A 10251-nucleotide genomic window follows, 5' to 3' on the forward strand; every position below is an offset into this window, starting at 1 on the left:
CCCTAGAAACCATTTCTCAGAAGCCTTCGCCATTTGGGGGAGGATTCAGAGGCAAAGGAGAGAAGACATTTCCCAGATCTTTGGGAGCAGAAGGACTACAGTGGGATACTCTCTACTACTGAGCCATCTGACATCCACAGGGAACCTGGGGACCTTGAGGAAGCTGCCAGCGTGGGCTGAAATAGAGATGGGGCCTTTCAGGTTTAGTTTAAACTTTCCTGACACTTTAGTCAGGACTCGGTGCTGCTATCGCTGCTCCGCCAACCTGATTGCCCCCTGACACAGCCTTCTCCCACACTGTGCTTCCTCTTGTTTAATTCTCGTGTCCTCCTCTAGACTACATGATGCTCAAAGGTAGCAGCTCTATGGAGCTTGCCCTGTGCTGAATGTCCAGTGCTGTGCTGTGCCTCACATGGAAAACACACTTAGCACACATGTGTTGAATGAGTGAACTTAGACAACATGCTGAGTAAGAAATGAGATTCATTTGTTTAGAGGAAAAAAAAAAACAAAACCAAAAAACAATCCAGCAATCTAATCTGAGTGGCACGATTATAGTCAAATGTCAGCCGACGGGCGCTCCACTTAAGCAAGGCTTGTGTCCGTCACAACTCACTTCAGTGTTGGGCCCGAAAAATGACAAAAGGGAAAGTGTTGTTTTCCTGGAAAGACCTTAACAATCATCTCAGGGTGCTGATGCTGTCATTTGAGAGCCCTTCTGAAATCTGGCTGCTCTTCAGGCTGAGGATGGAAGGAAATGCCACCTCTGGATTGTGTTTCTTCAAGGTTCTGTGATTTACCCTCAGACTAGAATGAGGGCACTGTAACAGAGGTCTGGGCTTGAGGGTATAGTCTGTGTTGGGAAGGCAGCCTTTCCACTCTGTTCTCCTCCCTGGGTCAGGCCTGGTTTTTCCCTTCAGTCATTCTGACAGGTTCAGGAGGGATGCTCTCATAAGGGTACCTGGGATAGCGGGAGACGTCAGAATAATAATAGTTTGCTATGTGCTAAGCACCTTCTTACAGTATCTCATTTCCTCTTCATAGCAATCCTGTGACAGGAGTACTGGTATCTCCATTTTACAGATGAGAAAAGGATAAGAAAGTTCCAAAATTTTCCCAAGGTTACTCAGCTGGTAAATGGCAGAGCCAGGAGTGAAGCCTTAACCACCACACTAGACCACACTACTGGTTTGGGATGACCCAAGGCTTCCCCTACGTGTCCCCAGAGAGCCTCCCGAGCCAGGGCTGAATCATCCTCAGTCGTGTCCATGCCTCGAATGCCATATACTCTACAGACATCCTACACAACACTTGCCTCGCATAGACAAGGCCTCCAGAACTGCCCATAATTTCATATACATCAAAACTAGGGAATCACATGATAAACATTTTGGAAATAGACAGAAGTCAGTTTGAAGCCAAACTATGTGGCCCTGGGCAAGTCACTTAGCCTCTGTGAGCTGTGCTTCCTCTTCTGCAGGGTGAGGATGACAATGCCTTGTATGCAGGGCAGGTAAGATGATCAGCTGGCCCAGCAAGTATTGGCTCTTCTATCTTCCTCAGTCCACCTCAGAAACAGTACAGACAGTGACGCACATGTGGCCAGGAGAGGGGCTGGTGCAGGAGCCTGATGCTTTCCTGCTGCTGATGCTCCTCCCTGCCCCAGACCAGCAGGGCACTAATCCTATGGTCATAACCATTCCCTTGCCATTTTCTGGGGTTAAATTCCAAGCTTCTTGTATCATCATTCCTATGCAAACTTAATGGGTGTAACACAGGCCATAAGTCACGGGCAGCAACGGAAAGCTCATAATTCTTCCAGAATGAGAATTCAAAGCCAAACAAAACAGGACCTTTCTAAACAGATAAGGCAAAAGCAACAAGCTTGAAATCCAACATCACGAAGTTCAAGTTTCCAAAGCCTGAGCAGTCTGGTTGTATGTTTCTCTTTTAATTTCAGAATCTTAAACCAAAATCATCAGACAAAAAAAAACACTTAATGGCCTCCTTGAAAAGGTAGAGAAGTGTCTCTTTTAAGAAAAAAAATGTCTAATAACTTTTGTGGCAGTGATTCAGGCATGAAGAAGAAGAAGGAGAAAAAGAGGAGAAAAAGAAGAAGGAGAAGAAGAGAGAATAATCATATTTTCAACTTAATATTTCAATAAATAAGTCCTCCCTAGAGGCAGTGTTTTCCCTTAGTACCACCCCAAATCATATTTCTGGCTCAGTTACATTCACCTTGCCCATGACTTAGAATCATGCTCATTATATTCACTAACAATCTTCTGTTTTTTTCGCTATGCAAGTCTAGCTGGTAGCAAGAGCAGCCTACCATGATGCCCTTCCCCTGTTTTTGGTGTTTGGCTCTGAAAAATTCCAATATATTTCTAGAGAAAATGCTAAATAGCTAACATCCTAGTTTATCAAAAATATTCTTGGATCATTAGCTTCTGTATACTTTTATTTTGAATTGAGGTACAGTTGACCTATATTACATTAACTTCTGGTATTCAACATAATGATGAGATCTTTGTATGTAGTTTTGCAAAATGATCACCACAATAAATCTAGTTAACATCCATCACCATATAGAGCTACAAAAAATTTTTTGTTTCTTGTGACGAGAACAAGATCAAATATGCAATATGGCATTGTTAGCTACAGTCAATATAGTCCATAAAGAATGCTTTTGTATTTTGATTTAAACTTCGCCATGTGCATTTTGGTTAACTGAAGGATATGCATCTGCCAGACATAAAGTGAGGAAAACAAAGTCTTTTCAAGCCCCTGTTTTGACAAGGTATTGCTCCTGCCTGAGGAGAGAAATTTGGAAGTTATAGAATGTCAGTGCTAGAAAGATGGAGAAACTGAGTCCTGAGGAAATGAGGAAACGAAATGCCTGTCCAAGGCCACACAGCCTCTCCTCAGTTCTTGCCAGAGGGTATCTGTCAGTTTGTTTTGGACTCTGTATGTAGAGCATTCAGTGTCCCTGAGTTAATGGATTATTGATTAATGTTCAGAAAAATGCACAAAGAAGTTTTTTATGTTCCCACTATGAGAACTCCTTTTATTCCTTCTCAGTGGGAACGCTAGGAGCTTTGGGGCAGGACAATTCTTCGTTGTGTGTGGAGGTTCCAAGAGTTTCAGGATGTTGGCATCTCCCGTCCAACAGTTGCAGCCAGGGTGAAGCAAGAGGCAACTAGGCCAATGTTTTCACTCCTCAGGGCACCAAATAGCTAGGAGTAACTTACTACTATCCATGCAAGAAGCTGCTCAACGCTCTCCCTGCCTTTCTGATAATCTTCCCTCCAGAAGGGTTTCTGACAGAGGCAGTTCATACGTACGGGATCCTTAGAGATCATCCAGACCAAGCACTTCCTTTGAAAACCAGAGCCAGGATGTCAAGAGCTATGCACAAGGTCATACAGCTCATCCCAGACAGAACCAGATCCTGGCCTCTTCTCTTTCTACCACGGCTTAGAGACAAACTTCCCAAATGCCACATCTTTTGCCAGGATCAGCCCCGGGTACACACCCGGAGGAGCACAGGGGCTGAATACCCATCACCTCACAGGGGTTCTGCACTCCCACAGTCCCTGCCTGCTCTTGTGAGTACAGTGAGACAACCCTTGTTCCAGGAAACCATGCTGAAGCAAGAAGTGCTTCACAGCTTCACAGCAACAGTGCTGTGGAGTGATCAAGAGTGTGGAATGTCTCAGTTTTAAGCCAGATGGACTTCTTATTGTATGTGGGTGAGCTGCCTAGCCTCTGTGCCTCAGTTTCCTCATTGGGCAATAGTTCCAAGGCACCTACAACAGTGCCTGGCACATTATAAACAGGTGCCAGTGTTATTTGTCAGCAACATCACCACCACCATCATTTTCTTCTTCCTCATCAATTATGTCAACTTTCCTCCCCTGAAAATTTAACCAAGGAAAGAAAGCAGGGCCGGTTTCTGCCACCAGCATGAGTCAGGGGGTCTCTTTCTTTGGGGCTGCAAGCAATGGTCTCCAGTCCATGCCTAATTCAGTTTCTACTCAACATTGAAGACAGTTATGAAAATGTATAAACTTGGCATACTTAACTGTGGTAATAAAAATTAAACAAAACTGAGTTCATTTTTTTAAGAGCAAAAAGTAAGTACAAGCCCACACATCTAAACTACATTTTCTCCTTTACAAGCCCATTTTAGCGGTTTCTCTTAGGTAATGATCAATCAAGGGAATAGAAAGATAAATAAAACTGCAGATCGCACCTTCAAGGAAGATTTTTTTAAGCAGTACAACTTGCTGCCTTTCATCCCATTCACCCGGGCTTCACTCTGTGATGGGTTTGGAATCTTGGTAAACTGAATAGGGCCAGGGCGAAAATCCTACTGGATTCACTGACCCTCCTACTCCCTTCCTTGCAGATCACCACTCCTAATAGCTTCCCCAGGCTTCCACAGTGTTCTCAGATCCCTTAGAGTTCAGTCAGTTGCTTCCTATTGAGGAGCCATTGGAAGGGTACAGTAAGTATGTCTTTTTATCTTCTATATTCTGATGGTTTGACATCTGGGGACTTCCTGACCCTGGAAGGACTGCCCCTGCAAGGTTAACCAATTCCTAGAGGTAGTAAACGACACATCTGTAAGAATATCTTTCATCTGCAAACCAACTAATGCAGAATCCATCTCCCCAACCATCTCCTCTATTGGGCTCTCTTACTCTGAGCCACTATCCACCTGCCCTAATCATCCCAGAAACAGGTACCCGATAATCAGGGAGAGCTCCTATGTCCCAAAGCCCACTGAGATTATTCAAACTAGCACAATAAAGGCTCTTGTCTACATTTTCCTTCACTCCTTCTGCCTCCTGACTGACCCCAGTGCTTCCCCATGTAGCCTCCCTACATAGTGTGCCACACCTCCTACTTTACACTCCAAGGTTGGTACAGCAACTTCTGTGAGTATAGCAACTCTTTCTTCATGGTAGTCATTTCCATGCTTGCCTGTTTTACCAGACCTGATTCAAACAAATCTTGGCTACCCTTCCAATAAAGGGAAATAAAATGATAAAAGATTCAGAGATAAGAGCCAGTTGGGGAGGAAGGGTAAACATGACTAGAACAGCATAATGACCTCTCACACTTGTAAAAGACTAGAGTTGATGAAATGCTGTCATAGACACAATTTAATCCAGCCAGTGGCAAAAGCCTGTGAAGTCAACGTTAATCTCATTTCACACAAAGATACTGAGACAGAGAGAGGTTGCATGACTTAACCATGATCCCACAGCCAGTAGGTGGCAATGTCAGAATTTGAACTCAGATCTATCAGTTTCTACAATACTATTGCTGCCTCTCAAAGAAGCAGAGAGAGAATAAGAATGGAGAATGAGCTGTCTACCATCTTACAGTCTGGGTAATCATTCGATTTGCTGAGAACAGAGACTTGTATGTCGTTGCATTCCCCAACACCTTGTGCATAATATTCAGAAGTATACATTGAACTAATAAATGAAGAGCAATTGAAAGGGGGCAGTAAACAGTTCCAAGCACCTTAGGAACCCACTGACCCTCCCTCTCTTATCCTTGGTTCTGACACACCAATGTAGCATTGGTATTGACAAAGGTGATTTTAAGATACTTCCTACAGAAGACACTGGAGCTTCTGTCAGAAGAATTTTAAAAGAAGTAGTTCAAAAAACAAGAACAACACAACAACAAAAAACGACCCACCCTTTTTGTATAATTTTGGAGACTTAGAGGCCAAAGAAGCTCTTCTGGCATGGCTTGTATCTGGGCTTGTTTTTTCTTAAGCAACTGACTGCTTAGGAAACTCACTTCCGGGACTAAAAAGTTTAGTTTAAGTTTCTCAAAATGCCTAAATTCTGACTACTCTTCATCACAGATTGCTGGCCCTAAGATTAACTACTGGTTTCCTTTGTTTTACCGAATAGATGTAACCTGTCAACTTCAGCTATAATATGAGATCTATTTTTCCATGGACTTCTATCCTAAAATGGGAGATGCATTCATGTGCTAACATAGCACATTTTATTTACAACCAATGGCAGATGGTTACTCTTCTTTGAGTACCCACAGGGTCACTATTCAGTTTTCCTGAATAGTTTGGCCCTACTGTGTGCTTAAAAACTTGAATTTCAGAATTAGACAAATATGGGTTGAGTTCCATTTAATAGTAGCTGCATGACTTTGGGCAAATGACTTAACCCATTTGATCTTACATTTCCTTATCTGTAAGATGGGGTAATAATAGTATTAATGCAAATCTGTTGAGAAGAATTAATATATAATTCAAATATATATAATACAGTTATATAGAATATTATATAAGTTATATGTAACTTTAAATATGTAATATTTGTTGCTGGGCATTAATATTGGAGAGATGTTTTATCTATATGCCATAATAGAAAAAGCCAGGTGGGGAGGAAGGGTAGAATTCAACTTAGTAAACATGACTAGAGAAGCATAATAGACCCTCACACTTGTGAAAGACTAGAGTTGAAATGCTTTCATAGACACGATTTCATCCAGCCATTGGCAAAAGCCTGTGAAGCAACATTAATCTCATTTCACACAAAGATACTGAGACAGAGAGAGGTTGCATGATTTAACCATGATCCCACAGACAGTAGGTGGCATATATATATTATACTATATAATCAGTATTCAGTGTGGTAGCAAGAGTTAGCACCTTTTCTTTTTTAAGTTTATTTACTTATTTTGAGAGAGAGTGCATGCTAGCAGAGGAGGGACAGAGAGAGAGGGAGAGAGAGAGAATCTCAAGCAGGCTCTGTGTCCAGCGAGGAGCCTGACACAGAGCTCTATCTCCCCACCATTAGATCATGACCTGAGCCATTATCAAGAGTTGGATGCTTAACTGACTGAGCCACTCAGGCTCCTGAGTACCTTTGATTCTTCTGCTCTTGGCTAGGCCCTGCAGGCTTTGCTGTCTGGGCTGTGGGTGCAGTGTTAATGACTTCTGCTCAGAATTCCCTCCTTAGCCATCCTTTTCACCAACTGGCTAGTTATGTCCCTGCTTTCTATCTAACTCCTGTTTTTCCCCCTTTGACAAAAGCGAGAGGCTGTGTTCTAGCTCCATGTCCCTGTAGCACTTTCACCGTTAATTCAACAGGTATTTCTTAAGTATTGTTTCATTTTTCATGTTGCTGCATTAACAAACCACCCAAAACTTACTAGCTTAAAATCATTTGATTTGCTGACAGCTCTTTGATCTGGTGTAGGCTCAACTGGGAGTTTCTTCCATTGGCCTTGCCAGCAGTCACTCTTGTGGCTGCATTCATCTGGCAGATCCGTTGGGAGCTGAACTCAGCCTAGATGCTGGAGTGGCTGGATCTCCTTCTCTATGGAGACTCAGGGTTTCTAACTCTACGTGACCTCTTCACAAGGAGCCTGACTTACATGGCACCTCAGCACTCCTAAAAGTGCAAAAGCAGAAGCTGCCAGTTCTTAAGACTCTGGCCAGGAACTGGCATCGATTGTGTCACTTCTGCAGATTTTGTTGGACAGTCCTGCTCCCAGAGGAGAGGGCACAAGGGCATGAATACTGGGAGGCCTGGTTCATTGAGGGCCATTAATGTAACAGACTATGGAAAGCAAAGCACATTCTCTGTGCCTAACATTGTGTTAGGATCATCGGTAAAATGTCAGACCAGATTCCTGTCTCCATGGGCCTGCATCCTAGGGCAGTGGTTATCAAAACTTAAGAGTGAATCGGAATCACTTGGAAGCTTTGTGAAAACACAAATTGCTGGGCCCCACCCCAGAGTTTCTGTTTCCATTTGTCTGGGGTGGGGCCTGAGAATCTGTATCTCTAATAAGTTCTCAGGTGATACCAATGCTGCTGGTCTGGGAACACTTTAAGAACCACAGTCCCGGGAACCAGAATACATCCCCAGAGATTTTAATTCAGTTAGTCTGGGGTAAGGCCCAGGCACCTGTATTTTTTTTTTAAACATTTCCCAGATGATCCTAATATGCAGCCAGGATTAAAAACCACTGCTTGAGAGCCTATTCTGTCTCCCTGTCTTTTATCTTACAAGTTTCCTTGAGCTGGTCACATGTTGATTTATCTTTATGACCCCACCTGAATATTTCCCATCTTCAAAACCAAGGTTCTCAAATTTTGCTGCACTTTAGAATTTCATGTGATCTTTAAAAGTCTCAATGTCCAGGTCATACACCAGACCAATTAAATAAGAACCTCTAGGGATGTGACCCCAGCATTAAGTATTTTTAAGAATTCTCAAAGTGAATGGGGCACCTGGGTGGCTCAGTGGGTTGAGCGTCCAACTTCGGCTCTGGTCATGATCTCATGGTTTGTGAGTTTGAGCCCTGCATCGGGCTCTGTGCTGACAGCTCAGAGCCTGGAGCCTGCTTCAGATTCTGTGTCTCCCTCTCTCTCTGCCCCTAACCCACTCGCATTCTGTCTCTGTCTCTCTCAAAAGTAAATAAACATTAAAAAAAAAAAAAAGAATTCTCAAAGTAGAGGTGCCTGTGTGGCTCATTTGGTTGAGCATCTGACTCTTGATTTGGGCTCAGGTCATGATCTTGTGATCCGTGGGATCGAGCCCCGTGTTGGGCTCTGCATTGACCATGTGGAGTCTGCGTGGTATTCTCTTTCCTTCTCTCTCTGCCCCTCCCCTATTTACACTCTCACTCTCTCTCTCTCTCTCTCTGAAAATAAATAAATAAACATTAAAAAAAAATTCTCCAAGTGATTGCAAAGTGCAACAAAGTTTGAGAATGGGTGCTTTAAAATACCCTTATTGATATTGTCACAGTACACATTTCTCAGTTAAAAAACGATCCTTCCCACAGTAATTTTCAGTGTCTTCCTTTGAACATTAAAAAAAAATGAAGAGTATATTTTAAACTAGAATTTTACCCTCTCCTCTGTCATTCCCACTTACATCTGCATTCATGCCTCAATTGCATAATTATCCTTTAGGGAGACCAGATTTTGCCACATTTGCCATTAATTTTTTTTTTTTTTTTTTTTTTTTTACCGAAGACAGTGAGGAACTTTTGGTGAAGAAGGGGTTAATGTGATAGCCCAATTGCATGCTGGGAACTGTAGTCCAGGAGAAGCACCTAGCCAGTGAGGCACTATGGGCCTCCAAAGCAGCACCCAGTGTCTCACATCCCACTGATCCTTTGGGGACGCAGCACCTGATAGTGGCTAACATCGTGGGTATCAGAGTCAGATCCCAGTGCCACTCCTCACCAGCTGCAGGACCCGGGGCAAGCTACTTCACCTCCTGGCCCTAAGTTTCCTTATCTGTAAGTAGAGAGGAAATAACAACAGAAATAACAACACTAATAAAGATCTAACCCATTGGATTGTTATGAGGATTAAATGAATTAATATACATAAAGGGCTTTGAACAGCAGATGGCACACAATATGCATTCTGTTAAGTGTCAGCTTTCATTATTCTTGCCTTCCATCTCCCCGTTTGTCCAAAGATGGACTGCAGGAATCGAAAATGCCCCAATTCCACAGTCAGGACACAAGAGTTTAGCTGTCTTTTGAGAAATTATCCCTGTTTGTCTGAATTGTCCTCTGGTCATTCTCTTAAAAATCATGAGTTCGGCTGGGGTGATAAGCTGGGGCCAAGGGAAATGATATTAGCAGACAGATACTGGCACACATCCCATCCGTAGTGAGTATTCCTGGGTTTTGCCTACCCAGCAGCCATCCTCTCTGCTCCTGGTAGTAGTACCAAAGTTTCGTTTGGGGTGCCACCCCCCTGCCACTGTGTCCACTCTTGGTGGGGGTGGGGTTGCTGCCCATGTGTCCTGCTTTCCTGTGGCAAGTGGGTGGGTACCTGACCCCAGATCAGCCCACCGGGCTCTCTCCTTCAGGGAGGAACATGGGGATAAGAACTGGTTAGAGTGCATGCACCTGAGGACCTTGTCCCTTACCTCCTTCTACCTAGATTCCGAAGCTCCCTCAAGTTTCTCCATTCTGAAGTCTGCTTGGACAGCCCTTCCCTGGATTCTGCCAGTCACTCTATCACCATGGCAATAAGGGCCTTTTATGCTAAGGTTGGCAGAGTCAATGTCTGACACTTTCTCCAAAGAGTCCTAAGTGACACACTCCTTCTAAGCAATCTTCAAAATCTGGTCCTCTGCTCACTGCCCTTGCCTACTTCTCATCTACTTTCTGGCAGAACTATCAGTAGCTGAATGCCTTCTTTGTGACATGCCTTCCATGTGCATT

This window comes from Herpailurus yagouaroundi, unplaced genomic scaffold (genome assembly GCF_014898765.1).
Source record: "Herpailurus yagouaroundi ecotype Mexico unplaced genomic scaffold, PumYag 163, whole genome shotgun sequence".
In the NCBI taxonomy this organism is placed as follows: Eukaryota; Metazoa; Chordata; class Mammalia; order Carnivora; family Felidae; genus Herpailurus; species Herpailurus yagouaroundi.